We start from the raw sequence: 27,303 nt of genomic DNA, 5'->3' as shown, positions 1-27,303 counted from the left end.
ACCCCAAATACTAATCTCCTGGGAGTTTGTTTTTTATTCTTGGATACCTGCATGTCATTACCACTGACTGTTATTAGAAAAAAATAAAGTTGGATCCCATGCTACTCTTTAAACCAACATAAATTTTTTGAAAAAACCATAAAGTTCTAATATGAGATTTTTTTAAATGCTCTCAGATTGAGGAAGATCTCTCTAAACATAACCTAGATCCCAGACACCATGGAGGAAATGACTGATAAAGTACAGAGCCAAAAAGGAAACTACAAAGTAGGACAAAGCATTTGACTAAGGACTAACTTCTCCATATGCAAAAGACCTCCTGCTAATCAACAAGAAAAATACTTGCAACCTATTAGAAAAATGGGCAAAGGTAGGAACAGATCGTGGATAGACAGCAAAGAAAATCCAAATGGCTTGTTTACATGTGAAAATAAGTCCAGCCTCAACTATTAGTAAGAAAAATGCAGAATGACAATTAAGAAAGCCTGACATCTCAGTAGTCAGGTTAGGAAAAATGTAAACATTTGACATCACTGTGGTTCCCCACTGTAACAGGCAGTTAAGCACCATGGTTAAGAGGGGACTCTGGATCCAGACCGCCTGGGTTCAAATCCTGGCTCACCACTTACTGGACACGGCCTTAGGGCAGATTACATCATTTCTGTGGCCTCAGTTTCCTCATCTATAAAACCGCGATCATGAGAGTTACCTCTAAGGGTTGCTATGAGGATTAAACAAGTTAATATTTGTTACTATTACTAACAATAACAATAGTTCCTAGCAATGGTAAGCACTATGTAAGAGTTAGTAAAACAAACAAATGGGGATAAACTCTTGGAGGGCAATATGGCCGTATCTATCTATTTTGAAAACAAACATACCTTTGACACACATCCCACTTCTAGGAATTTCTATTTCAGATATACTCGCAGAGACACCAACGATCCTCACTGCAGCACTGTTTATAAGACCAAAATATCTAAAACAACCTAAATGTCTATCATCGGGGAAACTTCACAGGGAACTGAAGACACCCCTCTAAAATGGCTAGTACATGCCAATAAAAAATGAGACAGATCTGTATGTATTAATATGGAATCATCTTCAGAGTGTATGGAGTGAAACGAACAAGATACAACACAGCATAGTATACGCGACCATTTGTGTTAAATGTCTATGCATAAAACATTTCTGAACGTTTTACTTTTAAATGATGGGGGATTGTCACAAAAAGGTCCTACGGGGCCTGTCTTAATGGGTAGAACCATGAATGATTCTTTCCCAAGTATCGGAAAAGTTTCTTCTCTTAAAGGGAATAAACTTTCCTTATGTAACTTTATTTTTCCTATTTGATTAACAAACCTTTTCCCCATAGCATCCTGTTAAAACAAACTTCAGCTTCAGGGCGCCTAGCTGGCTTAGTCAGTAGAGCCTGCAACTCCTGATCTCGGGGTTGGGAGTTCGAGCCCCACACTGGGTGCAGATATTACTTAAAAGTAAAATCTTAAAAAAACAAAAGCAAAACAAAACAAAACTTTGGCCTGACCGAGTTCAAACTGCCATAAACTCTGAATTACTGGGACTGAAAACCAAGGCACAGGGCACCTCGGGCGGCTCGGTCGGTTCAGCGTTGGACTTCGGCTCAGGTCAATGATCTCACAGTTCCTGAGTTCGAGCCCCACGTTGGGCTCTCTCGAAGAGCCTGTTTCCGATCCCCTTCCACCCTCTCTCTCTCTGCTCCTCCCCTGCTCACTCGCATGTGCGCGCACTCTGTCTCCCTCAAAAATAAACATTTAAAAAAAGTTTTTTAAACCAAGGCACGACGGGCCACATGCGAGGTAGTGTGTTCACGGCATCGCTTCAAAATAGTCACAGTTCGCCTTAAAACGGTTCCTCACAAAACGTTTCCTTTCCTTTAATAGCCACACGGCTGCCACATCACAGTACAATTTTACCAATTGTTAGCGATATCACAAACTCGAGCAAAAGAAGATTTTTAAATCAAACTCAACTTCATAGCATTTTGAAGATAAATGATAGGATTAAGCAAAACGCGTGTCATTCGCTTCGGACAGTCCTGTCTGGGGAACCTCTCGGCCTGCCAGGCAGGCTCTATCTACATCAGAGAGACGGCGAGAGGCTTCCCCTCACACAAAAAGGTACACGTGAGGTAGGACAGAGGAGGAAGCTAAAGTGACAGCGATGAAGAACGCTATAGAACTCTTAAAACTATTAAGGACACTTGTTTCACATGAAGCAAAAATCTCAGCTCTCTAAAAGATTAATCATGCCTCCCCCAGAGTCAGAGTTGCAGGTAAAACCACCTGTGGAGGCGCCTGAGGGGCTCAGTCAGTTAAGCGGCTGACTTGGGCTCAGGTCATGATCTCACGGTCCGTGAGTTCGAGCCCCGCGTCGGGCTCTGTGCTGACAGCTCAGACCCTGGAGCCTGTTTCAGATTCTGTGTCTCCCTCTCTCTCTCTGACCCTTCCCTGTTCATGCTCTGTCTCTCCCTGTCTCAAAAATAAATAAAACGTTAAAAAATTAAAAAAAAAAAAAAAAAAACGCCTGTGAAGCGAAGGCCACGGAGGTGTGGCTCTGTTGTGTAATCAAACACAAATCAAAAGAGCCAAGAGGTGCAATTAGGAAGAATTGAGAGATTTCAGCGTAAACCCACCAAGAGCACCCCAGACTTCCTGGCTCCTTCAGTCTCAAATTAAAAAGCCCTTCTCTTCATTCTCAAAACAAGACTCCCTGAAATGCTGCCCAGTGGATGTCAGGGAAACAGAGTCCAGATGTTCAACCAGCCTCTGTGTTTCAAACAAACGATACTCCCCCCACAATGGCCAAGGTGGCCTGCAAACAGACAAATATTAATAGAAGTAAAATACCCATATGCCAATTTCCTGATTCTTTTTGTTTTCCCCCTCCTCTCCCCCATAATCTCAAATGCTCGTAGGTGCACCATTCATTCAAAGTGCGATTGGAGTTGTCAGCAACAGCATGACTCAGAGTCAAGCAACCCAGTAATTTATTCAGGATTCACCTAAAGAGGGGTAATCAGAAGGATTCAATTTATAAGCCACTAAAGTAGGATATCACGGTCCCCAAGTAAGCTCTTTCTTCCCCTAAGTGGACATTTGTTTTTCAGATCCCCCAGCTCCTGAGCTAAAAGACACCTCAGCCATTCCTAGAACATTGTTAAGGATTCTCTAACTTCACAGGAGGCTAACTGGGCCGGGCCTGGGTGTGATGGCGCCTGAAATGAAGTCCAGAAGCTAAAGGCGGGTACTCTACAGGAGAAACAGGTGTCTGAGGGCCAGGGTGATGAATAAATTTAGATGTACTATCAATTTGGGACCATAAATCCAAGGCTTTTACAGCCATGTGGGCGAAACAGTGGATGAAGTCAGTCGGCTCAGGTTTGAGAGGTCCAAGGTAATTTTTTACCAAGAAGCCCCAAAGGGGGTCTCAGTTCCTTCATTCAGCTTAATGACCACTGACGATGGGCCATGGCCAGTGCTAGGCAGCAGTTACACAGAAGTGAACAAAAGAAGCCAGCGTCTACTCACTAGAGAAAGACGCTTTTTTCCCAGCGCACCCTCACCGAGAAGGCAAACGTGTTCCCACTCCTCACACATCCCCCTCTTGGAAATCCCACACCACTTTGCAACCCCCAGCTGTCAGACAGGCTTGCCCCCCGGGAGTATTAACTGCCAGAAGCATCCTTCAGAGTTAGGTGTTTCCTTTGACACTCAAGACTGTTCTGGAAACACTCCTGCCACAGTTCTATTTTCTACCTCATGAGAAAGGCTAAACGCTTCTAATGGAAAGTAGATTCCAGACCCCCTCCCTCAAATGCCATTAAAAACAAAAACAAAAACAAAAACAAAACAAAACAAAACAAAAACAACAATGATAAAAGACACAGGAGGGACAGTCTTCATAGCCCCTAAATCCTTCTAAGCACATTCTGGGAAATATCCACATGGTAAATATTCAAAGAGCAAGTGGTCTGGGGACCTCCCCCTCCACACTGTGAGCTCAGCTACATTCCTCAGAGGCAAGGTCAACAGGAAATGACCTCACAAGACCTTTTACCTTAATCATATTAGTTTAACAATTACTGAAGCAAGACTGAGGGGGAGAAATTCATAAAACATATGTAATATGAAAGAAAGTAAACATTAAGGAAAATGCTAGAAGTTGATAACAGGGGTACAGGGGGACAAGGCGTATATATAGGAACCCTCTGTACTTTCTGTTCCATTTTGCTGTGAACCTAAGACCGCTCTAAAAAGCAAAGTTTTGGGGGCACCTGGGTAGTGCAGTCAGTTAAGCGTCAGACTCTTGATCTCAGCTGAGGTCATGATCTCAGTCTGCAAGATCGAGTCCCACACCGGGCTCTGCATTGATGGTGTGGAGCCTGCTTGGGATTGTCTCTCCTCTCTGCTGCTCCCTCCTTCTGCTTGTGCGTGCACTCTCTCTCTCTCAAAATAAACTTTAAAAAACTTTAAGTTTTTTTTTTAATTAAAGCAAAAAAAAAAAAAACCCTAAATAAAGCAAAAATAAAGAAGAAAGCAATCTGGGTGTGTGTTTTGGTCAGACTACTTTTCAAAGTTTCTACCATGACCCTATTATTTTTGCAATTTAAAAAAGGCTCATGGGGGCATCTGGGTGGCTCAGCTGGTTAAGCTACCAACTTCAGCTCAGGTCAGGATTTATGGTGAGTTCAAACCCTGCATTGGGCTCTCTGAGGTCAGCACAGAGCCCGCTTTGGATCCTCTGTCCCCCTCTCTCTGCCCCTCCCCTGCTCAAGCTCTCTCTTAAAAAAAAAAAAAAAAGCACACACACAAGAAACAAGGTTATTTTTTAATGTTTAATTTAAAAAAAAAGACTTCATGAAACACGGCCAATTCCCACGTGAAATACACGAGGCTAGCCTTGTGATCTATTCAGGACACCCAGGCCACCCAATGCAGGCGAGATGCAGCAGTCTGGCCCACAGTGCAGCCCCGTGATCCCCAGACCCTGACATGAGGCCAAAAGCACCCACCCGCCAGAGGGCTGGCATCAGCATTCAGGGAAAGCCTTCTTCCACGGCTCCTTTATTATGTGGCTTCAGTTTGACAAATGAACTCCTCCTTCCCACCCCCAAACATTAGAACCCAGCTACAAAACACCAGCCACCGGTGACTCTAACAGGTTTTCATCAGACCTGAGTTTCAATTTCTCAAAGCTGAACGGCTGTAAGTAACCCCTGGTACCGACGACTGTGTCTATCAGAGGCAGAGCAGCATCTTCAAAGGTGACGCCGAGATATGTCAATACGACTGTGACTCATCCCCCCCAATTCCTTGAAGGAAAAAAAACTTGTATTACAATGCTGAAACAATGATGAAATTCCTCTGGTGGCTGCTGTCATCATTCTGTCTCCGGAAGTGCCTGCTAAGTCCAGACGAAACTCGGGAGAGACAAGGGAGGCACTCACCGTGGGTGCAAAATTTAAGGGGGCACCAAGACAACTCAGTAATTAAGATGATCATTTTTAGTGACTGTTTTTTTGTTTTTTTAATTTTTTTAATGTTTATTTTTGAGAAAGAGAGAAACAGAGTGCAAGTGGGAGAGGGCAGAGAGAGAGGGAGACACAGAATCCCAAGCAGGCTCCAGGCTGTCTGCACAGATCCCGATGCAGGGCTTGAACCCACAAAGCATGAGATCATGACCTGAGCCAAAGCCAGATGCTTAACTAACTGAGCCACCCAGGTGCTCCAGTGATGAATTTTTTTTAAAGTTTATTTACTTTTGAGAGAAAGAGAGAGACAGACAGAGCAGGCAGGGGAGAGACAGAGAGAGAAGAAGAGAGAGGATCTCAAGCAGGCTCCACACTATCAGCACAGACCCCGAAATGGAGCTGAAACTCACAAACCTTGAGATCATGACCTGAGCCAAAAATCAAGAGTCAAGATGCTTAACTGAGTCCCCAGGCATCCCTTCAGTGACTATTTTTAAAAACCAAAAGTAATTTTTAAAAATTTACAATGAACAACACATCACAATTTTAAAATAAAGGCAGGACTTGACCCTGAACTCACAGGATCTATCTGCCCTGACCCCGGTTCTGGTGGGCTCAGTTAGAGCTGTACTATGGGAAGATCCCAATCTGGGCCACTTAGAAGAGTATGGACTTTAGGAAAACCTCATTTGGCCGATTAGCTAGCTGGGTGACCTTGGGCTCGTTACCCAATCATCTAGGTCTCAGTTTCCTCTTCTGTAAAATGGAAATAATACCTTCCTCACTGAATAAATGATCAAGTAAAAATAAATGCAAAGTGCCACTCCCACTGTCCAGCAGCACAGGACCCAGTATGAAGCTGGCAGTCCTACAGCCTCACACCACGTACCTGGACTCCAAGGAGAAGCCACAACGTGTTTCCCGTGTGCTAAGAGATCATACAGTAGACTTTCAAGCAACTTTCAGGAAATGGATTTGACAGGTTATTGCGGTTTCCCTACTAGTCCTGAAGACAATCTTTTCTTCTTGTCCTTTCCCTCTTCAGAACGGAAGACCAACCCCAGCACTGAATCAGTGGGGGAGGTGGGGGAGGGTGGAGGCAAGGAAGAGAATGGGGGAGGGGTGGGGATGGAGACCTAGAACAGTGCTCACCCCACACCTCACCCCCAAACACACACCCCCCCCCCGCCTCCATGGGTCAACTCCAGGATAAACAGGCAGGTAGGTGATACCCCAACAGCCTGGCATGACTAGAAAACAAAACAACCTCTGTGTTTCTCAAGAGTTTTTCTTCCTACAACAAAGCATGGCCATTTTTAAATAAAAGGAAATCAACCCCCAAGGACAATTTCTTATTCCCTTCATTCCTTGCTAATCTACCTTTGAGCCTGGAAGAAGCAACTTGTTCCCAGTCACTGTTGTGCTGCCAGAGGCAGTGAACCTTACCACCGACTTTGGACCTGGTAATGCTGACTCTGGGATTTATGTATGTGACCTTGGGATTATTATTATAACTGTTCTCAGACTCTCAAAGTCTAGAGTCTGAGTTCATCCTTATGAATTATTCTATCTCCAAAATAAAAGCATCCCATGACCAGGACCACAGACCTCAGACAACCTTGAACTTCCACACCACAAATAAAGAAACACCTGTCAATCACCATCTCTCACCCAAGTGTCATGAGCACCTATATTTCTTTGTTATGCCTTGGAAGCACTAGGAAGAACACAATATTCAGGGAGATGGTTTCAATAATACAACAGGGGAAGATGTATAATGCCCAAAGCATGCCTCACACGTTCACATATGTGGGCAGGCTCTGTTTAAGGTGCAGAAAAAAGTCTTAAAACTTTTCCTCTCTTCGCATCTCTGAAAAATAGTTTACTTTTCTCATTTTAAATAGCATGACTGGATAATTATCAAAGCAGTAAGAATGTAGTACTGGGAAATTTACAAAGCACAGAAAGTTCAAAGGAAAAAAAAAAACACTCATGTCAGTCCTATCCAAAGAAAAACATCATGAGTAAAAAACCCTTTCTCAATGCACATAAGTATATATAAACGCGGATAGATAGATAGATAGATAGATAGATAGATAGATAGATAGATAGATAGATAGGTACTCGATCGATCTTACATAGAAGTTTACATATATGTGCTCATCCCTAAGTAGCAAACTAAGTGTATAATTAAAAAAGAGGTAAGTGACCAGACACAAGAATGTTGATGAATAGCATAAGATATAAACTCAGAACCCCATCATCCTGCAGAAGGCTAGGAGAGGGACATTTTACAAAGAAATATAAGAAATTATCTGTCACAAAATTTGCTTCTTAAAAGAGTTAAGCGTCAGCAAGTATTTATTGTGCGCCTACCAAGTTCCCAGCACTTTGTTAGGCACTGGGAATGCAGAGGTGTAAAATAGTTCAGTAGAGGGGCGCCTGGGTGGCTCAGTTGGTTAAGCGTCCAGCTTCAGCTCATGTCATGATCTCATGGTTCATGGGTTCAAGCCCCGCATCGGGTTGTGTGCTGACAGCTCAGAGCCTGGAGCCTGCTTCAGATTCTGTGTCTCCCTCTCTTCCTGCCACTCCCCCACTCACTCTCTGTCTCTCTCTCTCAAAAATAAACATGTAAAAATTAAAAAAAAAAAATACTTCAGTAGAAGGGGCTCTCCCACAAGTGGGAAAAGACTTCCTGAGCTTCTTCCTCGGCCAATAAGCTGTATGACCTTCCAGCAAGTCATCTAACTCTCTGTGCTTCAGTTTCCTCATATAAAATGGGGATTAAACATGAGGGCAGTTGGGATGGTTAAATGAGTCTGTATACCTAAAGCACTTAGGACTCAGCCTGAGACTCAGAAGCGCTCAATAAAAATCAGTGCTCCAGTGATAAAATGAGTAGGGAAGACAAAAAACACACTGTAGAGACAGAGGGTCCAGGTGAGCCCCTAGGAGGAGACCTAAGCCTTAGAAAGGCTTCTGAAAGGGAGTGGGTAGGGACTGGGTGGACGTCTAATGGGAGAACTGGGTAGAGAGCCCTTGCCTTCCAAGCTGAGGAATCAGCAGATGTGGAGGTGAGAGGGTGCGAGACAGGAGGGCTCCTGTGGCTGGATTTAGGGGCAGTCCAGGGGGAGGGTGAAATAAAGGAGGTGGGAACAGAAAAGGAGGCCAAGACACCAGAATTCGTTCAGTCACCTTCTTTTCGGTGACAGCGAAACAGGTAGGCTATCCCACATCACGATCACTTTGAACAGGAAAGCTTTCTGGACTATTCCAATAAAGTCAAAGCGTGCTGATTTATGTATTTTTAAATTACTTTTACAAGTAAGCATTTTCTAAAAACTCTACAAAGAGGCAGAGATGTAACGAGCTTATCCTTGACACCTGCCCTCCAGACAGCCCTAAACTCATCACAAAGGTCCCCGAGTCCTTGCAGCACACATGGTGGACCACTAGTAATATATTTCTCACTGGGGGTATCACTACAAACAAAACAGAGAGCGAGACTAGATGATGAATTTGGTCTTCACTATTTCACAATGACTGGGAAAAAAAGGAAAGGAAAAAAGTTTTCAACATATGTAGAATATAAGTGTGAATGGAGCTGTGACCAATACCTTTTCTTAAAAGGAAGTTTTTATTACCTAATGCGTTTGTCTTTGTTGATATGTTCTGCACGGTTAAGATTTTTTTGTTTGTTTAACTCCAAGCGACTTAACATACAGAGTAACAATGGTTTCAGGAGTAGAATTTAGTAATTCATCACTTACATATAATACTCAGGGCTCATCCCAACAAGTGCCCTCCTCAATGTCCATCACCCATATAGTGCACCCCACCCACCCACCTCCCCGCCAGGAACCCTCAGTTTGTTTTCCATATTTAAGAGTCTCTTCTCTTTGCCTCCTACACAGTTAAGATTTAAAGCTTCATAGTTCAATAATACAAATAATACCTACGATGTCATAAGCTTTTTATAAATCACCAGGCAGTCCCTTTTTATATACAGTTGACTGTTGAACAACGTGGAGGTTGGGGTACCGACCACACAGGCAAAAATCGATGTATAACTTTTGACTCCCCAAAAACTTAACCACTAATCACCTACTGTTGACTGGAAGACTTACCAATGACATAAACAGCCAACTAACACATATTTTGTCAGCCATGTTATGTATTGTATTCTTACAATACAACAAGCTAGAGAAAAGAAAATGTTACTGAGAAAATCATAAGAGGAAATATAAAGTACTGTATTTATGGACAAAACTCTATGTGTAAGTGGACGCACACAGTTCAAACCCATGTTGTTAAAGGGTCAACTGTATTATCTCCAAATCCCAAAAGAAATGCCAAATTCTAAAAAATGCTGATCACCAAGACTTTTTACAAGCAAGTTATTTAAAATCTGTGATTTATAGCTCAATAGGTATTAAAATATGACAGGGAACTGAGAGTCAGAAACTAAAAGACTTGCTCCAGACCACACAATGTCTGAATGGCAGAGCTAGGATTTGAACATAGGTCCTTCACGTGCTATGGTAGCCAGCTTCCAATGATCCTTACCTCCTGGCATCCAAACCTTTCTATAGTCCCCTCCCTCTGAATCACAGCTGGCCTGTGTGACAAAAACTACTGTGGAAGTGACAATTAATGACTTCAAAACCCTACGTCATAAAAGTCATGGCAGCATGTACCTTGGCCTCCTCATAAGTCACTCACTCTGAAAGAAGCTAGCCGCCATATTGTGAGGTCACTCAAGCATCCTACCCAAGGAGCCTACAGGGGTCCTTGGAAGCGGACCCTAAAGCCCCAGTTGACATCTTTGCTGCAAAGAAGTGGACAGAAACTGCCCATCTAAACCACTCCCAAAGTCCTGATCTGCAGAAACTATGCAAGACAATAAATACTTACTAGTGATCTAAGTCATTCAATTTGAAAGGAATTTGTCATGCAGCAATAGATAATTAATACATGCCTCAAGCCTGCGTTCTTTTCTCCATATCTACACTGTCATTCAGGAGCTTCTGTAACTTTATCTTTTAATTAGTATCACTCAAAATAGTTACTGAAATCAAAGCTATATACCCTATCAGGTCTCTGAGAAAAGCACCACCAGAACTGACATCTTACATCTATTTCTTGCTGGCATTGTTCCATTCTGGGACTCAGGTGTTGTTGTTGTTTTTTTTTTTTTTAATTTATTCATTTTTAGAGAGACAGTGTGGGGGAGGGGCAGAGAGAGAGGGAGGGAGAGACAGAGAATCCCAAGCAGGCACCGAGCTGTCAGCGCGGAGCCCTACATGAAACTCGAACTCACGAACTGGGAGATCATGACTTGAGCCAAAGAAAGCCAAGAGTTGGATGCTTAACCTACCGAGCCACCCAGGCCCCCCGGGACTAAGATTTTAGATACACAATTATTCTTGTTGATCTACCCTTTCACACAATAGGCAGCTAACAGGGTTCATTAAACCTGTGCTGGGGAGTCTAGGAAACCATTTAGCCAGGTCTTTTAAAGGTGTGTTTGGGGCATATTTTGTTTAAAAAAATAAATAAATAAACATAACCATGCTGAGATACTGCTACATGTCTATTAAAATGGCTAAGATAAAAAGTGTTGACAATATCAGGGTCTGGTGAGGATTCCGCTTCTGGGTATTTGCCCAGGGGAATTCAAAACTGTGTTCACGTCAAAACCTACAGTGAAAGTTTATAGCAGCTGCATGGTTATAGCCACTACCGCCCCCAACTGGAAACAACCCGAAAGTCCTTCGACTACCGAATGGCGACACAAACTGGGATACGTCCACACAGTGGAATACAGTTGGGCAGCAAAAGTGAAAGAATCCTGAATGCTCCCAACAGCTTAGAGACCTCAAAGATAGCATGCGGAGTGAAAAGTCTCAAAGGGTTACACAGTCCGTGATTCCTTTTATACGATGTTCTGGAAGAGACCAAACAACAGTGACAGAGCAAAGATCAGTGTCAACGGTGGCTGGAGAAGCAGGAAGTTGAGTCCAAAGAGGCAACACTTGGGAATTTTTTGAGCTGAATGACACAGTCCCTGTCCTGAGTGTGAGGGTCACGGTCGCCGCACACACTGGTGCACGTGGTAAAACTCACAGAACCGTACACAGAAGAAAAATCGCTTTTACTCAAACTTGATTTAAAAAAAAAAAAATAGGGGCGCCTGGGTGGCTCAGTTGGTTAAGCGGCTGACTTCCGCTCAGGTCATGATCTCACGGCTGGTGAGTTCAAGCCCCACGTCAGAGTCTGTGCTGACAGCTTGGAGCCTGGAACCTGCTTCGGATTCTGTGTTCCCCTCTCTCACTGCCCCTCCCCACTTGCACTCTTGTCTCTCTCTCTCAAAAATAAATATTTAAAAAAAAATGTTTTTAAATAGATGCACACATACTTTTCTTTTGAGGCAATTTCATTTCCTTTTTCCCGTAAGAAGAAATACATCCTTCCTTAAATCACCTTCAGGGCCTAGGGTCGTCTTGATTTCCAAATCTTTATTTAAAAACAAACAAACACACAAACAAACAAAAAAACGCTGATCACAACGACTTTTACAAGCAAGTTATTTAGAATCCGTGATTTGTAGCTCAAGAGTCTACCTTCTTTCAAACAATTATCATTCATTATTTTCCTGTATAGCTGAGGGTCCCCTGGCCCCTGCCTTATGTCCCTATAAACATTCTTGCCTGGGAGCAAAAGACCTTTTAGACAAACACAGATAAAACCACACAGGTTCTCAATAAATGTCTGCTGGCGTGTATATGGTGAGGTTCACCCCTTAAGCCACAGATTAGCTGGATCTGTCTCCAGACTGTCCCAAAGGTATCCGATGGCCTCTGGGAAAAACGAGCTGCCCACTCTGAGCTGCACTCTGAGCATGAGGGTGACCGTCCGCGTAGCCCCCTCCTGTCCCGGTGCCCCATGCAGTTCACACCTCCTTCCAGTACCAAAAACACCTCCATTTGGACAAATAACATACATGCGCTTCCCTTGAAGACAAGGGTTTTTGTCTGTTTTGTGCACTGATGTGAATGCAAGCATAGCCCCTACCTTTTGAAAGGTGCTCAACAGATCTTTGTGAAAAGTAAGATCAGTTTTATTCTTCCTAAGTGGTGAAGACGTTAGGAATTTAATCAGCTGTGATTTTCCTGATGCCTATGATCCTGTGATAAGACTTCCATTAATCCGTCAAAGAAAGGCTCTTTTGTAAGGACCTGGAAGATAAAAGGGAAGCCGCATCCACGGCCCCTGACCCCAGGAGCTAACTCTGGTGAAGAGTGGGGTTCACACAGCGGGGAATAAGGCCTTACGCATCCATGTAAGATCCGTTATGGCCACGGGCACCACTGCCACTTGCCCTGGAAGGTCTCCACGTGCTTCTGTGTGCACCGTTCCAAAAGGCGTGTGCCAGGGGAATTCAGAATCGGGCACTGCTCTACTTGGGCATTTGAAAAATAGGCAAGACTTGGATGTTTCGAAGCGTTTTGCTGGGGGCTGATGAGGGCCGTGAAGAATCAGCACCTTCACTGAAGTGCTTCCGACCCACAACAGAGAGAAGTAGGCAGACAAAAATGCTCCTCGAGTTAGAAGAAAATAAAGCAGTAGGGCACCCCTCCCATTTCAGCCTGGCCCCTACTCTGGGCCTTTCTCAACCTCCAGATACAGGCGAGTTACGCTGTAAACTTGCCCTGAGCAAGCTCTACCCCCGTTTTTTCCCCCCGCCCCAAAAGGTGCGTTCCAATACAAGCAAGAGCCTCGTGGGGATAATATATAAGGAGTGACACACGGCTTATGACACTCTTCACAAGGCATCATTAGGTTAGAGCTGCTGCTCCTGGGGCACAGACATCAACATCTATGTGCTCGTGAACTTCTGAGCTTCGCGCAGCCCCAGGAGGAGGTGGGACAGAAGCTTCTCTTACATTTCTGCTGCTCCCGTCCCTGCTGGTCTCCTTCCACCCCCACCCCGGGAAGGTTTTTCTTCACTTCTCTCTTATTTTTGCCCATAAATCCCATCCATCTGGAAAGGCTCATGTTGTCTGGGCACAATCTCACATCACCCAGTGCCCCCGCCCCTAGACGCACCCCCCCACCACAAGAGTGGTCCCTCCTGTCGCCTAAACAAGAGTCCTTCCCTAGGAGGAGAGGGCGGAGGTTCATGCTCCGCTAGGTGATTCTTCATCATAGTGGGAGCAGTCTGAGCACCTCTTCCACGGGAACGGAAAACGCTCTAAGGTGTGATGAATTGTCAGGATGACTGGAGGACAGCTTGCATTTTAAGGCAAGAGCCATGGATGCTGGACTTCCTGCCCTTTCCCACCCCCATCCCCAAACTGTCCTGCTCAAAACACCAGCAGAGAGGGTAACTGAAACATGAAGGCAATGCCGGCCAAAAAAACAGAGAGTCTGGACACTATGTAGGAAAGCCCACGGGGCCGACTCTGGACCCGGGTCTCTGTGCTTGAGACCGACCCACCTCCGCCCTTTCTGAGGTTGGTGCTGAGAACTAAGAAATACCCCTTTATTCTGCATCCTACGGCTCAAGCTGGGCATCTGTCACTTGCAACAAAAGAGTCCTAGGGACCCTCCTACCATAGATTTATGTACACATGGTCACTGCAAGCAAAACAAGCAAAAAAAAAAAAAATGACCGATATGGGCACCTGAGTGGCTCAGTGAGTTCAGAATCCGACTCTTGATTTCCACTCAGGTCACGATCCCAGGGTGGTGGGAGCCAGCCCCAAGAGGGGCTCTGCACTGAGCATGGGGCCTGCTTAAGATTCTTTCTCTCTCCCCCACCCTACCCCACCCCTCCCCTACGTGCACTGTCTCAAAAAATAAAAATAAGTTTTAAAAAAGTGACCGCTAAAGGGCAATGTTAGTTACATTCTGTAGAACCATGTAACAGTAACATCACAGAGGCATCGTTTTCATTTCAAAGAAAGCTCCATGTAGAAAACACTTAGTGTTAAGGGGGAAAAAGTGGCTTCTCAATGTGCATGCATCATTCTCTCAATTTTTTAATAAAAATGGACATTTGCACATATAGGTGATAATGCCGGAAATACACCAAATATTGCCAAAAGTTAAATGGAAATCAACCATTTTTTAATTTTCATAATCTCCATAATCTTTCATAATTTCCATAATCATAAATGGCAGGATTCCAAGGAATTTTTGCTTCCTGTTTTACATGTGAGTACTTTTCTACTCCTGTCACAATAAACACACTACAAAGTGACCACTAAAATAAGTCAACAAAAACAGGCTTCTTTAAATTAAGGCTCCATTCAAATGCCACCTCTTCCAATCAGAATCCACTATCTTACTGTCCTGAACACTTCCACCATTACTATACCTTGTGCAAGGTTCTTATATTTCACCTTTTATTAGAATTACCTAGACTTTTCCCTCATGCCCCTGGATGTCATACTCCAAGAGTAAGGACTGAGCCCTATTTTTGTGTCACCAATGGTAACTAGTATATTCAACAAAGATACTCATAAATATCCCTTGACTTGACAGGCCCTCACATAAACTAAAGTAAAAATAAAACGGCCCAGTGAATAATGAAATTACCCTGGTCAGTTGGCCACCATTATAGTAAGGGGAGAGTGGAGGGGCTGATCAGATTTCTTTTTAAAAGTTGAATCAATTAGGGGCGCCTGGGTCGGTTGAGCGTCCAACTTTGGCTCAGGTCACGATCTCGCGGTCCGTGGGTTCGAGCCCCACGTCGGGCTCTGTGCTGACAGCTCAGAACCTGGAGCCTGTTTCAGATTCTGTGTCTCCCTCTTTCTCTGGCCCTCCCCTGTTCATGCTCTGTCTCTGTCTGTCTCAAAAATAAATAAATGTTAAAAAAAAAAAAAGTTGAATCAATTAAACGAAAATAGAAATATTATTGCTCTCTGTTCTGCATTTTGCTCATCTGGATAGTTTACATTCAATTTATTTGTTTAATATGAAGGGTATTATGAAATCATTTAACTTTTCCTTGCAAATATTTGTGTCTAACTTTTCCATTGGTAAACCTCTGGTTTACCCAAATCCTGACATTTTCAACTAGCTTGCTCCACTAATAACATTGGCCCCCAATAAGACCCGATACCAGAGAACCAAAAGCTCTGGTAAGATTATAAAGGAAGATATTAATCTCTGATTAATGATGTCCTCACAAATCTCCTAAGCAGTATTGTACGTGCAAGAGAAATGCCATTCTGGGGTGACAAAAACGGCCGGTGCTGCCATCATTGTTTCTTAAGGAAATGTTATTCTCAAGCGTGTCCTGTAATCCAAACTGCCAAATGATCAATTCTAAACAAATGTCCTACAAGGCCACCTTAAAAGCAAAAGGCAAAATTCATGTTGATTGAGCTGCAAGATTTACACACAATATCAAATACCTAAAGTCCCGAAATAGAGTTTATCTCTCACAGAGATGTGATATGACCACGAAGTCACTCTCCACATAATCAATAGAGAGAAACATGTTTTGTCACAGATAACGGTACATGGCAAAAGAAAGATAAGGTCTTCCAACTGATGAGCCAGTCAAGCAGCTTTGGATGGCAGTAACAGAGTTAGAAAGTAAGTAAAATGATCATTTAGCACACGAAGCCATATTGGTATTATTTAGTATACAAAATTCACTATTCTTCGGTATACTCAGCTCCAGGGGCAGGAAGACCAATGACTCAATGACACCCACAAGGACTCCGGTCCCAGGGCATCTGGGTGGTTCGGTGGGTTAAGTGGCCGACTCTTGATTTCAGCTCAGGTCATGATCTTACAGTCGTGAGACTGAGTCCCACATCAGGCTCATACTGGGCATGCAGGCTGCTTAAGATTCTCTCTTCCTCTGCCCCTATGCCTCACTGAGGCGTGTGCTCACACTTTTCTCTCCCTCCCTCCCTCTCTCAAAAAAAAAAAAAAAAGTCTCTGGTTCCATCTTTCAGCTCCATCACCCTCTTGCCTTCATCCCAAGGTGAATCACAATATGGCTGCTGTGGTTCCAGGCATCACATTCAGTCTAGTCTTTGGGTCTCTTTTTAAGAGCACAGAAACGTTCCCCAGAACCCCCTTCCTAGACCTCCCAGATGTTGGGGTCTTCTGGGAAGGGTCTGGCCTGATGACAAAAGGAGCCTGAAGAAGCCTGTGCCATTACTGACCTGCCAACAAATGTGGGAGACGATATAGCTGCGGCAGCCATGAGTCATAACAGCTAATTAGGAGGCAACAGTCTGATTAACTGCTCGGCAGCAAGCCTAAGTACGAAGAGCAACATGCTGGGGATGGCGGGGTGGACAGACAGAAAGAACCTGGGTCCCGGATGACACTGTGAGCTGAGACACCCAAGTAGGAACCCCTTATTATTACTTGAGGCAACGAAAGGGGTTTGATGGTTTGGTTAGCCAGACGTTGTACCATTTTAAGATGAAAATACTCTTTTTAAAAAAAATTTTTTTTAACGTTTATTTATTTTTTTGAGACAGAGAGAGGCAGAGCATGAACAGGGGAGGGTCAGAGAGAGGGAGACACAGAATCCGAAGCAGGCTCCAGGCTCCGAGCCGTCAGCACAGAGTCCGACGCGGGGCTCGAACTCACAGACCGCGAGATCATGACCTGAGCCGAAGTTGGCCGCTTAACCGACTGAGCCACCCAGGCGCCCCAAGACGAAAATACTCTTAAAGATGCCCTTGAAGTTTCAGGGAAAGAGCACCAGTAACTTGCCCCACATCACAAACATGGCCAGTGTGGAAGGGCAGGTCTATCGGGTCCCGGTGCCTCCGCTTCCAACTCCTGCCACCTCTGACACCACCCTCTACCTCCCGTATTGTCAAATGTCACAGGGTGCTCGCCACACGCATTTTAGTTCGGATCAACCAAGATTTATTTACTTTCTCTGGGCAGGAGAAACAAAAATTAGGAACACATACTTTCCAACCCTAATAATGCTTATTATTTGGGTCAGAAAATGAGAAAACACAGACGGCAAGATACAATTCCTGCCAAGGTAAGGGGAACCAAAGGCATTTCATAACTACCTACATGTGCCGCTCTGACCTCTTTTTAACGTGTTACATCTTGGGGCGCCAGGTGGCTCAGTCAGTTAAGCATCCAACCCTCGGTTTCAGCTCAGGTCATGATCTCATGGTTCGTGGGATGGGGCCCACATGGGGCTCTGTGCTGACAGTGTAATGCCTGCTTGGGGTTCTCCCTTTCTGCCCCACTCATGCATGCTCCCTCGCTCGCGCTCTCTCTCTCTCAAAATAAATAAACCTTAAAACATTAAAATTAAATAAAATGTTACACCTCGCTATTACCCAAGGCTTCCTTTTCATATCGCTTTCAAAAATATTTCTTTCCCATCATCTTTCTGTGTGCCGAAAAACAAATACAACTCCAGTTTGAATTTTAAAAATCGATTTATTTGGTAATAATCTCAAACATAATTGTTTCCTCATATTTTCAAAACAAGCAGGTATTTTCCCTTTCATTTTTCAGCCTCTTCAACTCCGTTTTAGGGAGGAAGGAACAAAACTGCTCCTTCACCCTCAAAAATGGAAGCTGACCACTTGAACAGAGCAATACCAGTAAGCCTTACACATAAAAACGTGTTATTTTTCCAAAACGGAGTAAATTCCCTGGCCTTTGATAAGTTCAATAATTACACCATGTATATACTTTGCCAATAATTTTTGCTTTTCAAGAGATACCATCAAAAAATAAAGGTTAAAAAACAGACTGGTGAAAATATTCACAACACACAGATCTAACAGAGAACTCATATCCAGAATATATAAAGAATCCCCACAATGAGACAAGATGACATTGAGTATGTGCAGTTTGTTGTATGTTGATCGTACTCTAAAGCTATATAAAATGATCGGACAAAAACATAATTAAAAATACAAAAGATTTAATACACAAAGGAAGATATGCAAACGGCCAATAAGCACATGGAAAGCAACCACTGGCCATCAGGGAAATCTAGAATGAAATCCCTATGACACACTGTGACACACCCACCAGAATGGCTAAAATGAAAAAGACTGAATTTCCAGTGTTACTGAGGATTACAGTAACTGGAATGCTCAGATGTCATCGGTGAGAATGTAAAATGGTGCAAATACCTGGGAAAACAGATGGTAACTTCTGATAAAGTGAAGCGTATACTTATTATAAGACCCAGCAAAAGAATTAAAAACAGATCTCCACACAAAGACTTGTTCGCAAGAGTGCACAGCAGCTTCATGCATCAGAGCCCAAAGCAAACGGCCAGAGCGGCCAAAGGCGAAGGAACAAAGGGCGGCGGAACGGACCTTGAAATGGTACCGGGAGACAGAAAGAAAGATACTGGTGAGAGGCTGGGAGGGAGGAGTAGAGAAAGGGAAGAAGGGGAGAGCGGGGAGGAGCAGGAGGAGGAGAGGAAGGGGCAATCAAAGTCAAGGAGAAAAGAAATTATACCCAGACATAGTGAAGGTGCAGAACTCCAAGGAACCTTAAAGCAGCCGGGGCGTCTGGGTCGCTCAGTCGGTCGACTCTTGATTTAGGCTGAGGTCATGATCTCACAGTTTATGAGTTCACGTCGGGCTCTGTGCTGGCAGGACAGAGCCTGCTTGGGATTCTCTCTCCCCCTCTCTCTCTCTCTCTGCCCCTCCCCAGCTCATGTGCACGCGCGCTCTCTCTCTGTCTCAAAATAAATAAATAAGCTTAAAGAAAAAAAAAAGTCAGCGGACAGAAAAGACAGACTACTCACAAGCAACAACCAGCCCAGAGGCTGATACTGCAGCTGCCACAAAGGAACCAGAAGAGAGCTGATTAATACAACGTCAATCTGGAATGGCGCACCCAGGGCGTTTATCATTCCAGAACAAAGATACTTAAAGGCACACAAAAACGGAGGTTACCACCAAACAGATGCTCACTAATGAAGCCTCTAGAAAATAGATGCCAAGGAAGAAGGAAAATTCTTGGAGAAGCTAGCTTTTCAGAGAAGTTTTACTTTCTTCTTCATGCTTTTAGACCTAAGTTTCTTCTTAATGAGACTGTAACTTTTTACAATATGACCCAGCTTTCAAGGTTAATTGCAATTGTTAAATTCGAACAAAATGGAAACAAAATCAAATATCATATCTTCAAATTCCCGGAACAGCAACCTTAAAAACTTTAAAGACTAACTGTAAAGGACATGAAAATCTAGGTTTATTCAGGGGCGCCTGGGTGGCGCAGTCGGTTGAGCGTCCGACTTCAGCCAGGTCACGATCTCGCGGTCCGTGAGTTCGAGCCCCACGTCGGGCTCTGGGCTGATGGCTCAGAGCCTGGAGCCTGTTTCCGATTCTGTGTCTCCCTCTCTCTCGGCCCCTCCCCCGTTCATGCTCTGTCTCTCTCTGTCCCAAAAATAAATAAATGTTGAAAAAAAAAATTTTTTAAAGAAAATCTAGGTTTATTCATTCACAGCCAGTTATCTACCAAGGGATTGCTATGTGCTAGGCATATACTAGATCTTGAGTTAACAGGATGAGAACAAAAAATGAAAATCACCATATTCCTGGATTTGTAAGTCTTCCTGTATGAGATACTTTTATGGAAAGCCGAAGTCTGTGTGTAGAGTGGCGTTCCTCTTGTGGCAAGAAATATTAGCATAATAGAGTTAAAAGCAATCTGGTTTGGCTGGTGGCTCCTTTGTTTGAAAATGTATGCACAAATATGACAATTTTTCACATGAAATTAATTCAGTGTAAATGATGAATTCTCACATCATTTATTTGCCAATCTTACAGTTTGTCTATTATTTCCGTCCCATGTTAAAATAAGAAAACTGCCAATGCCTAGCCTGCACTGGGCATGCACTCAGTTTTAGTCACATTGTATTGGATGGTCCCTGGCTTATTTCAGAGATATCAAAAGCTTAGAGCACCATATTTAATATCTATCAAGTGCCCACTTTTGCTTTAAGTATCCACTTGGCAAAACATTTTTTAACTGCCTTCAACCAGGACTAGGGCAGCCGAAAAAAGCCAGCTTCTCCACTTTAAAATAAACATTTTCCGGGGGCTTCTTGATTAAAAACAAAGGCAGCATTTGGCATAAAAAGACTGGTGAAATCAGTATTTCAAGTAATTTGAATGGAAACATTTGGGCTCTGATCTTCCTGGACATGTGGAAATGGTTAACGCAGTAACCTGGAGGAAAACAGAGGCCATAGCAGAAACTCTACCCATTAAAAAGCAAGAAAAAGAACTTGACCTCCCGCTTCCCATTCAATAGCCAGGCTTGAAGAGCCTGGCCTTTCCATCGAAGGTACCCAAGAAAAGGAGAGGGCAGCCATGGGACCTAAAAGCCTGCCCCTTCCCCTCCCAGCCAACACCTAGAATGCCTGTGCACCCAAAGTGGAAAGGACTCAAGCCGGCAACCATATCTGGGGGATCACAGGAGCACCTCTCTTTTCTGTAGCATTTTCTCTTATGGGGGCCAGGGCATTTCTCAAAAAGCTTCGGCAGTTCTCTGCAATAAGCAAGGCCAGTCATAAAGGGTGTGTTTCAAACGCCAGTTCCACTGGCCCAATACCTACAAATCCACAGAACTTGCCCCGCCCTCCGGGAAAAGTCACAATGTCTTTCCTAAAGGGTGTTCAGCACACAAAGACTGGGCTCTTGCCTTTTCTCCAATGTTCTCTAACCTCTTCCAGGATGGAAAAAGCTTCTCTCTTTCGATGGACGTTATCCCAAGCACCCTTCTTAAAAAGCTGTATCGTTTTTCCAAACGAATTAAGCTCTGCTATGTGCATCGAGTATTAGAGGACAAATTCCACTTTTTAAGAAATGAACCCCCTGGGGCGCCTGGGTGGCTCAGTCGGTTAAGCATCTGACTTTGGCTCAGGTCATGATCTCGTGGTTTGTGAGTTCGAGCCCCATGTTGGGCTCTGTGCTGACAGCTCGGAGCCTGCAGCCTCCTTCAGATTCTGTGTCTCATTCTCTCTCTGCCCCTCACCAACCTGTGCTCTGTCTCACTATGGCTCTCAAAGAATAAATAAACGTAAAAAAAAAAAAATAGTTGCCAATATTTAAAAAAAAAAAAAAGAAACGAACCCCCCCCTTTTTTTTTTAATTTTTTTTTAACGTTTATTTATTTTTGAGACAGAGAGAGACAGAGCATGAACGGGGGAGGGGCAAAGAGAGAGGGAGACACAGAATTGGAAGCAGGCTCCAGGCTCTGAGCCATCAGCCCAGAGCCCGACGCGGGGCTCGAACTCACAGACTGCGAGATGGTGACCTGAGTTGAAGTCGGACGCCCAACCGACTGAGCCACCCAGGTGCCCCAGAAACGAACCCCTTTGATCCTGTATTAATTCTTAACTTTCTTCAGACAGTTTCTGTAACGAAATACAAAACAAGAACATTCACCCAGCTTTCTTTTAGTCTCAAAATAATTATAAACTAAATGCAACCCACCAGAGGAGAATTGTCTAGGATAGATTTTTCAATCTCCTTTTGGTAAATTTGGCTACAGAGTAGTGTTACTGTTCTATTATGACCCAAGGAATTAAATCCCTACACAAATTCCAGGAAGAGACTATCAATGTGAAAAGGGGCATTATAAACCCAACTCCAGGATTTCCCTAGGGACAGACTCCTTAACGCGAAACCACACACCGACTCACAAGGGTTGTGCCACAGAATCTGTGACCCTATGGGGCACAACTACATCATCCCCAACTATTTCAAGTTTCCTGTCCGCCTCAAAGAAACAAGAGATTCTGGGAAGCCCTGGGGTAAGGGAGGCATCAACTCAGCATCTCTACCAACCAACATTTCGCCCAGTGAGCCAGCCACTGGCCAATAATGTCTATTTATTTTACCCAGAGGCAGATCTATTAGCCAGACATTCTAAAAACACAAACGTTTTGTTGTGCTTGGAGGAACTCCAATATTGGTGCCTTGCTGCAGAACGATGCTGCGGGAATATAAAGTGAGCCATGTGGATGCTGAACCCACATAGGAAGCCATCCTCAGAAACTGTCACACCAGAAGACCAACCCTTTGGAAAGGCCGAGGGGTAAACCCCCAGCCAGAAGGCTGTGGAATGAGGGAAGAAAGCCAAAGCTAGGTGATATCAGAAAGGCCCACCCCATGGGAACAACGAGGGCAGTTTTTAAGGCAACTCCCTCAAAGCTCTCAGCACCAAAAAGGCCTTTCCCCTCCTCTTCTTTTTCGACTGAATGAAAGAGCGAGACAATGCTAAAGGACGTTCTGACATGGGTTTGGCAAAGTCACCACGTGCAAAACACATTAAATGTAACCCATGGGGGTTGGCTCTCCCAAGACCGCCGGCCGGGTGAGGGGGGCCGGGGGGTCCACAAAAGTCATGGCTCAGGGGGAATCCGGGAAACAGGGCTGGGCCGGCGGCGGAGCAAATCAAACCTGGGAAGCTAACAGGGAAGGCATTAACAACAATAATAAAATGAAACAGCCAGAGGCCACCATGGTACTCCAGAAGGCTGAGACAGGCTGAGACCGCTAAACTCCTCTGGATGAGAGGCGATCTCTCCACAGCTCAGGGAGCTGACCTGGTAGCAGCGTCCTCGATTCTTTTGTAAGCCTCACCTCTCTCCTTTCTGGGGTCCTGCACCGATCCCGGGAGTAGCGGGGCCCCAACTACCAGGAACGAAATCCAGAACGATGACGGGGAACTCATTCTCCCCCCCCCCCACCCTCCTCAAATAACACACACACACACACACACACACACACACACACACTCTCTCTCTCTCTCTCTCTCTCTCTCTCTCTCTCTCTCTCTCTCTCTCTAAGGGTCTGGCCAGATCACACAGCTAAAGTTTCCGGAACTTAAATCGTAAAACCACAATCAGAAGTTGTTGTTTTAAAATGCTCACCACAAAAATCTGTGTCCTTTGCTGGAAAGAAAAAAAAAAAAAAAAAAAACTTTGCTCTCCGTAAAGGCGGTAAAGAGAGACAAAATCTAACTTAAGCGGAGGGTGTGTTCCTCTTTGTCACCTACCCGGGTGCTCGCGCCGCGCGTGGGCGAGCGGCAGGCACCCGGCAGCGCCGCGGCACCCGAGCCAGTGGCCACCTCCCCGGCCCGCGATCCGCCTCTGGGGCCAAGACTGCGGCCCGAGGTCCGGAAGCGGCGTCCGGCGCTGTCACTGTGCCGGGTGGGATGGGAGGAAGCGGGGGGGAAGGGCACAGCGGGGTGGGGGAGGCGAGGGGGAGCCGCGCGCACGGCCGCGCAGCCCGGGTCCGCGGAGGTGAGAGAAAGGTGCAAAGGGCGGCCCGGAGCCCGGAGGCCCCCGAGCTCCTGCTATTGTTGCCGGGGCTGCCGAGGGCCCGATCCCACCCGCCGCCCGCCTCCTCCGGGCAGGACCCCGCGGGCACGCAACCCGCCTCCACCCGCGCCCCCCCGGCGGGTGGGCCCCGAGAGCCCGGACTCGCACAAGTTGCCGCCCGCCCGCCCCGCCGCGGTCATTGTTCGCCCCGCGCCTCCTACCTCCACGGCGCCGGCGGCTCCGGCTCCCACTCCGGGCCTCCGGGCTCAGCAGCTCCGAGCCCCTGGCTGCCGAGGGCGCGGCGGCTCCGGGCTGCGCGTGCAGCGGGGGCGCTCGGCTATTAATACCCGCGGGCGGCGGCGGCGCGGGAGCGCGAGCGGGGCTGGCGGTGGCCGGCCGAGGTCCGAGCCATCAAAGGTGGCGCGGGGCGGAGGGGAGGGCGGAGCAGGCGGGGTGGGTGGGGAGCGGGCTCAGGGTCGCCATGGCCGCCTCGACGCCCGGCCGAGTGCCACTCGCGCGGGGAGGAGCGGCGCAAAGCGGGCGGCGGCCGCGTCTCCGCCCCGCGCCCCAGCCGAGCGCCCGCAGCCCTGCGCCCGCGCGGGACCCGCCGCCTCCGAGGCCGGCGAGCGGGAAGTGAAGGCGATCGCGCCCCTCCCCGGGCCTGGGCCAGCCCCTCGGCGGCGGGGGGGAGCTTGGGCGCCGCGCCGCCGGAGCCGCGGGGACAGCGGGAGAGCCACAGCCCCCTCCAGCGTCCGGGCCGGCGACCTGCGCGCCAGCGTGCCCCGCCCCGCTCCGCCCTGGGGGGCAGGTGCGCCAGGGGGCGGCTGGGGGGGGGGGGGGAGCACCAGCCCGGAGAGCCCCTCCTGGACCCCGAGAGCCCACCTCGGATCTGTGCCTTACTTGGTCCTACAGCCAGAACCCGAGTCTCTGCGCTGCGCCACCGAACCCAGCGCAGGAAGCGCTGAGGAGAGCGCTGCGCCACCAGGGACACGCCAATCCTGCTGCTGTGGTTGAAAGCGATCTAAGGAGAGCGGGAGACGAGCGCACCGGCTTAACCAGGAGCTGCTGCAGGGCGGTCGGCGGCGCGGTCTCTGCAACTCACTGGCTGAGGTCATGCAAGGGGGTGCCTGTGTGCCCACCTAGGACTTTACGTTGTCGCGCGGGAAGCGGCGATTTGCAGGGACCCACGAGCACCTTCCCCTCCCAAGCCACACGAGCGGGCTTCCGGCACCACCCTGGGCTGCGAGCGACTTAATCCCGAAGGGGCGGTTGCCACCTCCCCCCGCCACGGCCCAGTGTTTTCCACCCAGGCGATTCCCAGTACAGTCCCCACCTCCCCACCCCCACCCCCCACTTGCCCCACCTCCAGGAACAGGAGCAACGCCCAGCGGGGGAGAGGAGTGAAATAGGTTGGGAGCTGGTTTGCGGAATTTAATGGGGGAGGGAGTAAGATGGCTTGAGGAGGCAGGGACCTAGGGCGGGGGACACAGTTACTGTCCCCACCCTCCAGCAAGGAGCCCCCGCTTCACCGGCTCCATCTCCCCCTTCCCGAGCCCCTCATGCAGCCTTTATCTCGCTGTAGACTTTCTACTCGTGGAGGGGAAAGGGCGGGCGGCAGCAGCTCAGAGACCGAAGCAGCTCTCAGCTAGATCCCGAGGCTACCCCGGTCGTTTTGTGCCTCTGAGGAGTTCACAGTCCTCAAACCAGATGGACAGGTTTCATGGGAGAAGCCACAAGGGAGCGGGCAGGAGCCCGCAGTGGGGCTTGGCACAAGAACAGGACGCATTAGAAGTACAGGGGGTACCTGTATGAGTAATTCCTGGAGAGGAGCAAAGAGACATATTTTGGGTATAAGGTGCTGACCTGTTTGGTTTTTCGTTTTTGGGGGTTTTTTTTGTTTTTTTTTTTTTTGTTTGTTTGTTTTTTTAGCCAAAGGCTTTATTTTTTTTTTCCCCAGATAGAGCCCGAGAGCAGGGGAGAGGCAGAGAGAGAGAGAGAGAGAGAGAGAGAGAATTTTCAGCAGCCTCCACACTCAGTGCAAAGCCAGAGTCGGAGCTCCATCCCACGATCCTGGGATCAAGACCTGAGCTGAAATCAAGAGTCCGATGCCCAACTGCCTGAGCCACCCAAGTGCCCCCCTGTATTTTTTCCTTTTTTAACCCTTGCGTATTTGGTGACAGTGGAAGTAAAGAACAGGGGCGTGTTGTTGGGTCAGCCTGCTGAGCGTCGGACTCTTGATTCAATGGTGAGATCCAGCCCCGCCTCTGGCTTTGTGCCCACATCCAGGAGCCTGCTTGGGCTTCTCTTTCTCCCTCTCTCTTTCTGCCCCTCCTCTCTGCTCAGGCTCTCTCTCTCAAAATAAGTATATAAACTTAAAAAAAAAAAAAAAAAAGAGTGCATTGTAGGCCTCTGACCAAAGAAGAAACAGCAGATAGGCTGAAAAGAAACAGTGGGTTCTGACCAGCTGTGTGGCCTTTGATAAACCATTGATCAGAGGGTTTAGGCCAATGCTTCTAAGTGTGGCTCTCACACACCTGCAGCAGCAACACCTGGAAACATCCAGAAAGGTAAATTGGGGGGCCCGTACCCTAGACCTACCTTATCAGGTTCTCCAATCACCTGCAGGGCTGATTCAACTTAGATCCTCAGGCTGAGTCTGTAGCTCTGGGGTGGGGCTGAGAATTTGCATTCCTTTAACGGGTATGCTGGGCCCACACTCCAGCCACTATCTTAGCATGATGGTTTGGAGTCCTGGAATCACCTCAGATTTTAAAAAAAACATCACCCAGGCTTTACTTCAGACAAGTACATCAGGATTTATGGGGTTGGGACCCAGCCCTCAGGCTTTTTAAAGTTCTGTGGGTGATTCCAATGTGAAGCCAGGTTTGAGAACAATTACTGTTTTCAAGTATACATGAATCACCTGAGGATCTTGTTAAAATGCAGATTCTGGGTTCAGGTGAGACACGATTTTTTTTTTTTAATTTATTTATTTATTTTGAGAGAGAGAGCACAAGCAGGGAAGGGGCAGAGAGAGAGTGAAGCAGGCTCCACATTATCAGCACAGAGCCCAACATAGGGCTGGATCTCATGACCTGAGCCAAGATCAAGAGTCCGTCGCTTAACTGACTGTGCCCCACCCCACCCCCCACGGCCCCTGGTTTGGGACACTATTTCTACCAAGCTTTCTGTGTTTTCTGCTAGTCAAGGGGCTACTGCGGTGAGTGGCAAGCAAGGTGCTAAGCCATACCTCACAACTAAACCAAAAACCTATAGAAATCTGAAAATTAGAAAAGTGACGTTTTCCCAGTCCCTCTCTTTGGAAGACACACATTTCTGCTTGCCTTAGGTCTCTTTTTCTTCTTTCTAGGTCTGAAACAAGGTTTGTGTTGTTTTGCTCTTAGCACATGTACAATCACCCCACATCTAATGCTGTTTTATTACCTTAATATTACCAGCGTGTTTGAGGCAAGGTGACTTTTCA

At 46.5% G+C, this 27,303-nt stretch overlaps 1 protein-coding gene across 4 annotated transcripts in view; it reads right to left on the bottom strand.

The window, feature by feature from the left end:
- FARP1 (FERM, ARH/RhoGEF and pleckstrin domain protein 1) overlaps positions 1–24,982 on the bottom strand; it is a 296,455-nt gene extending 271,473 nt beyond the window's left edge. For 2 of the 4 annotated variants that reach the window (XM_023252762.2, XM_023252768.2), the window contains exon 1: positions 24,041–24,164. The gene's annotated coding sequence lies outside the window, so the exon portion shown is untranslated. Of the gene's footprint in view, positions 1–24,040; positions 24,165–24,719; positions 24,848–24,958 lie in introns of those variants that run through there. The other 2 variants (XM_045055193.1, XM_011280659.4) reach the window with 2 other exon arrangements.
- Between the last annotated feature and the right edge of the window lie 2,321 nt (positions 24,983–27,303).

The sequence above is a fragment of the Felis catus genome, chromosome A1 (genome assembly GCF_018350175.1).
Source record: "Felis catus isolate Fca126 chromosome A1, F.catus_Fca126_mat1.0, whole genome shotgun sequence".
Classification (NCBI taxonomy): Eukaryota; Metazoa; Chordata; class Mammalia; order Carnivora; family Felidae; genus Felis; species Felis catus.
This window is presented reverse-complemented; position numbering and strand designations above follow the sequence as displayed.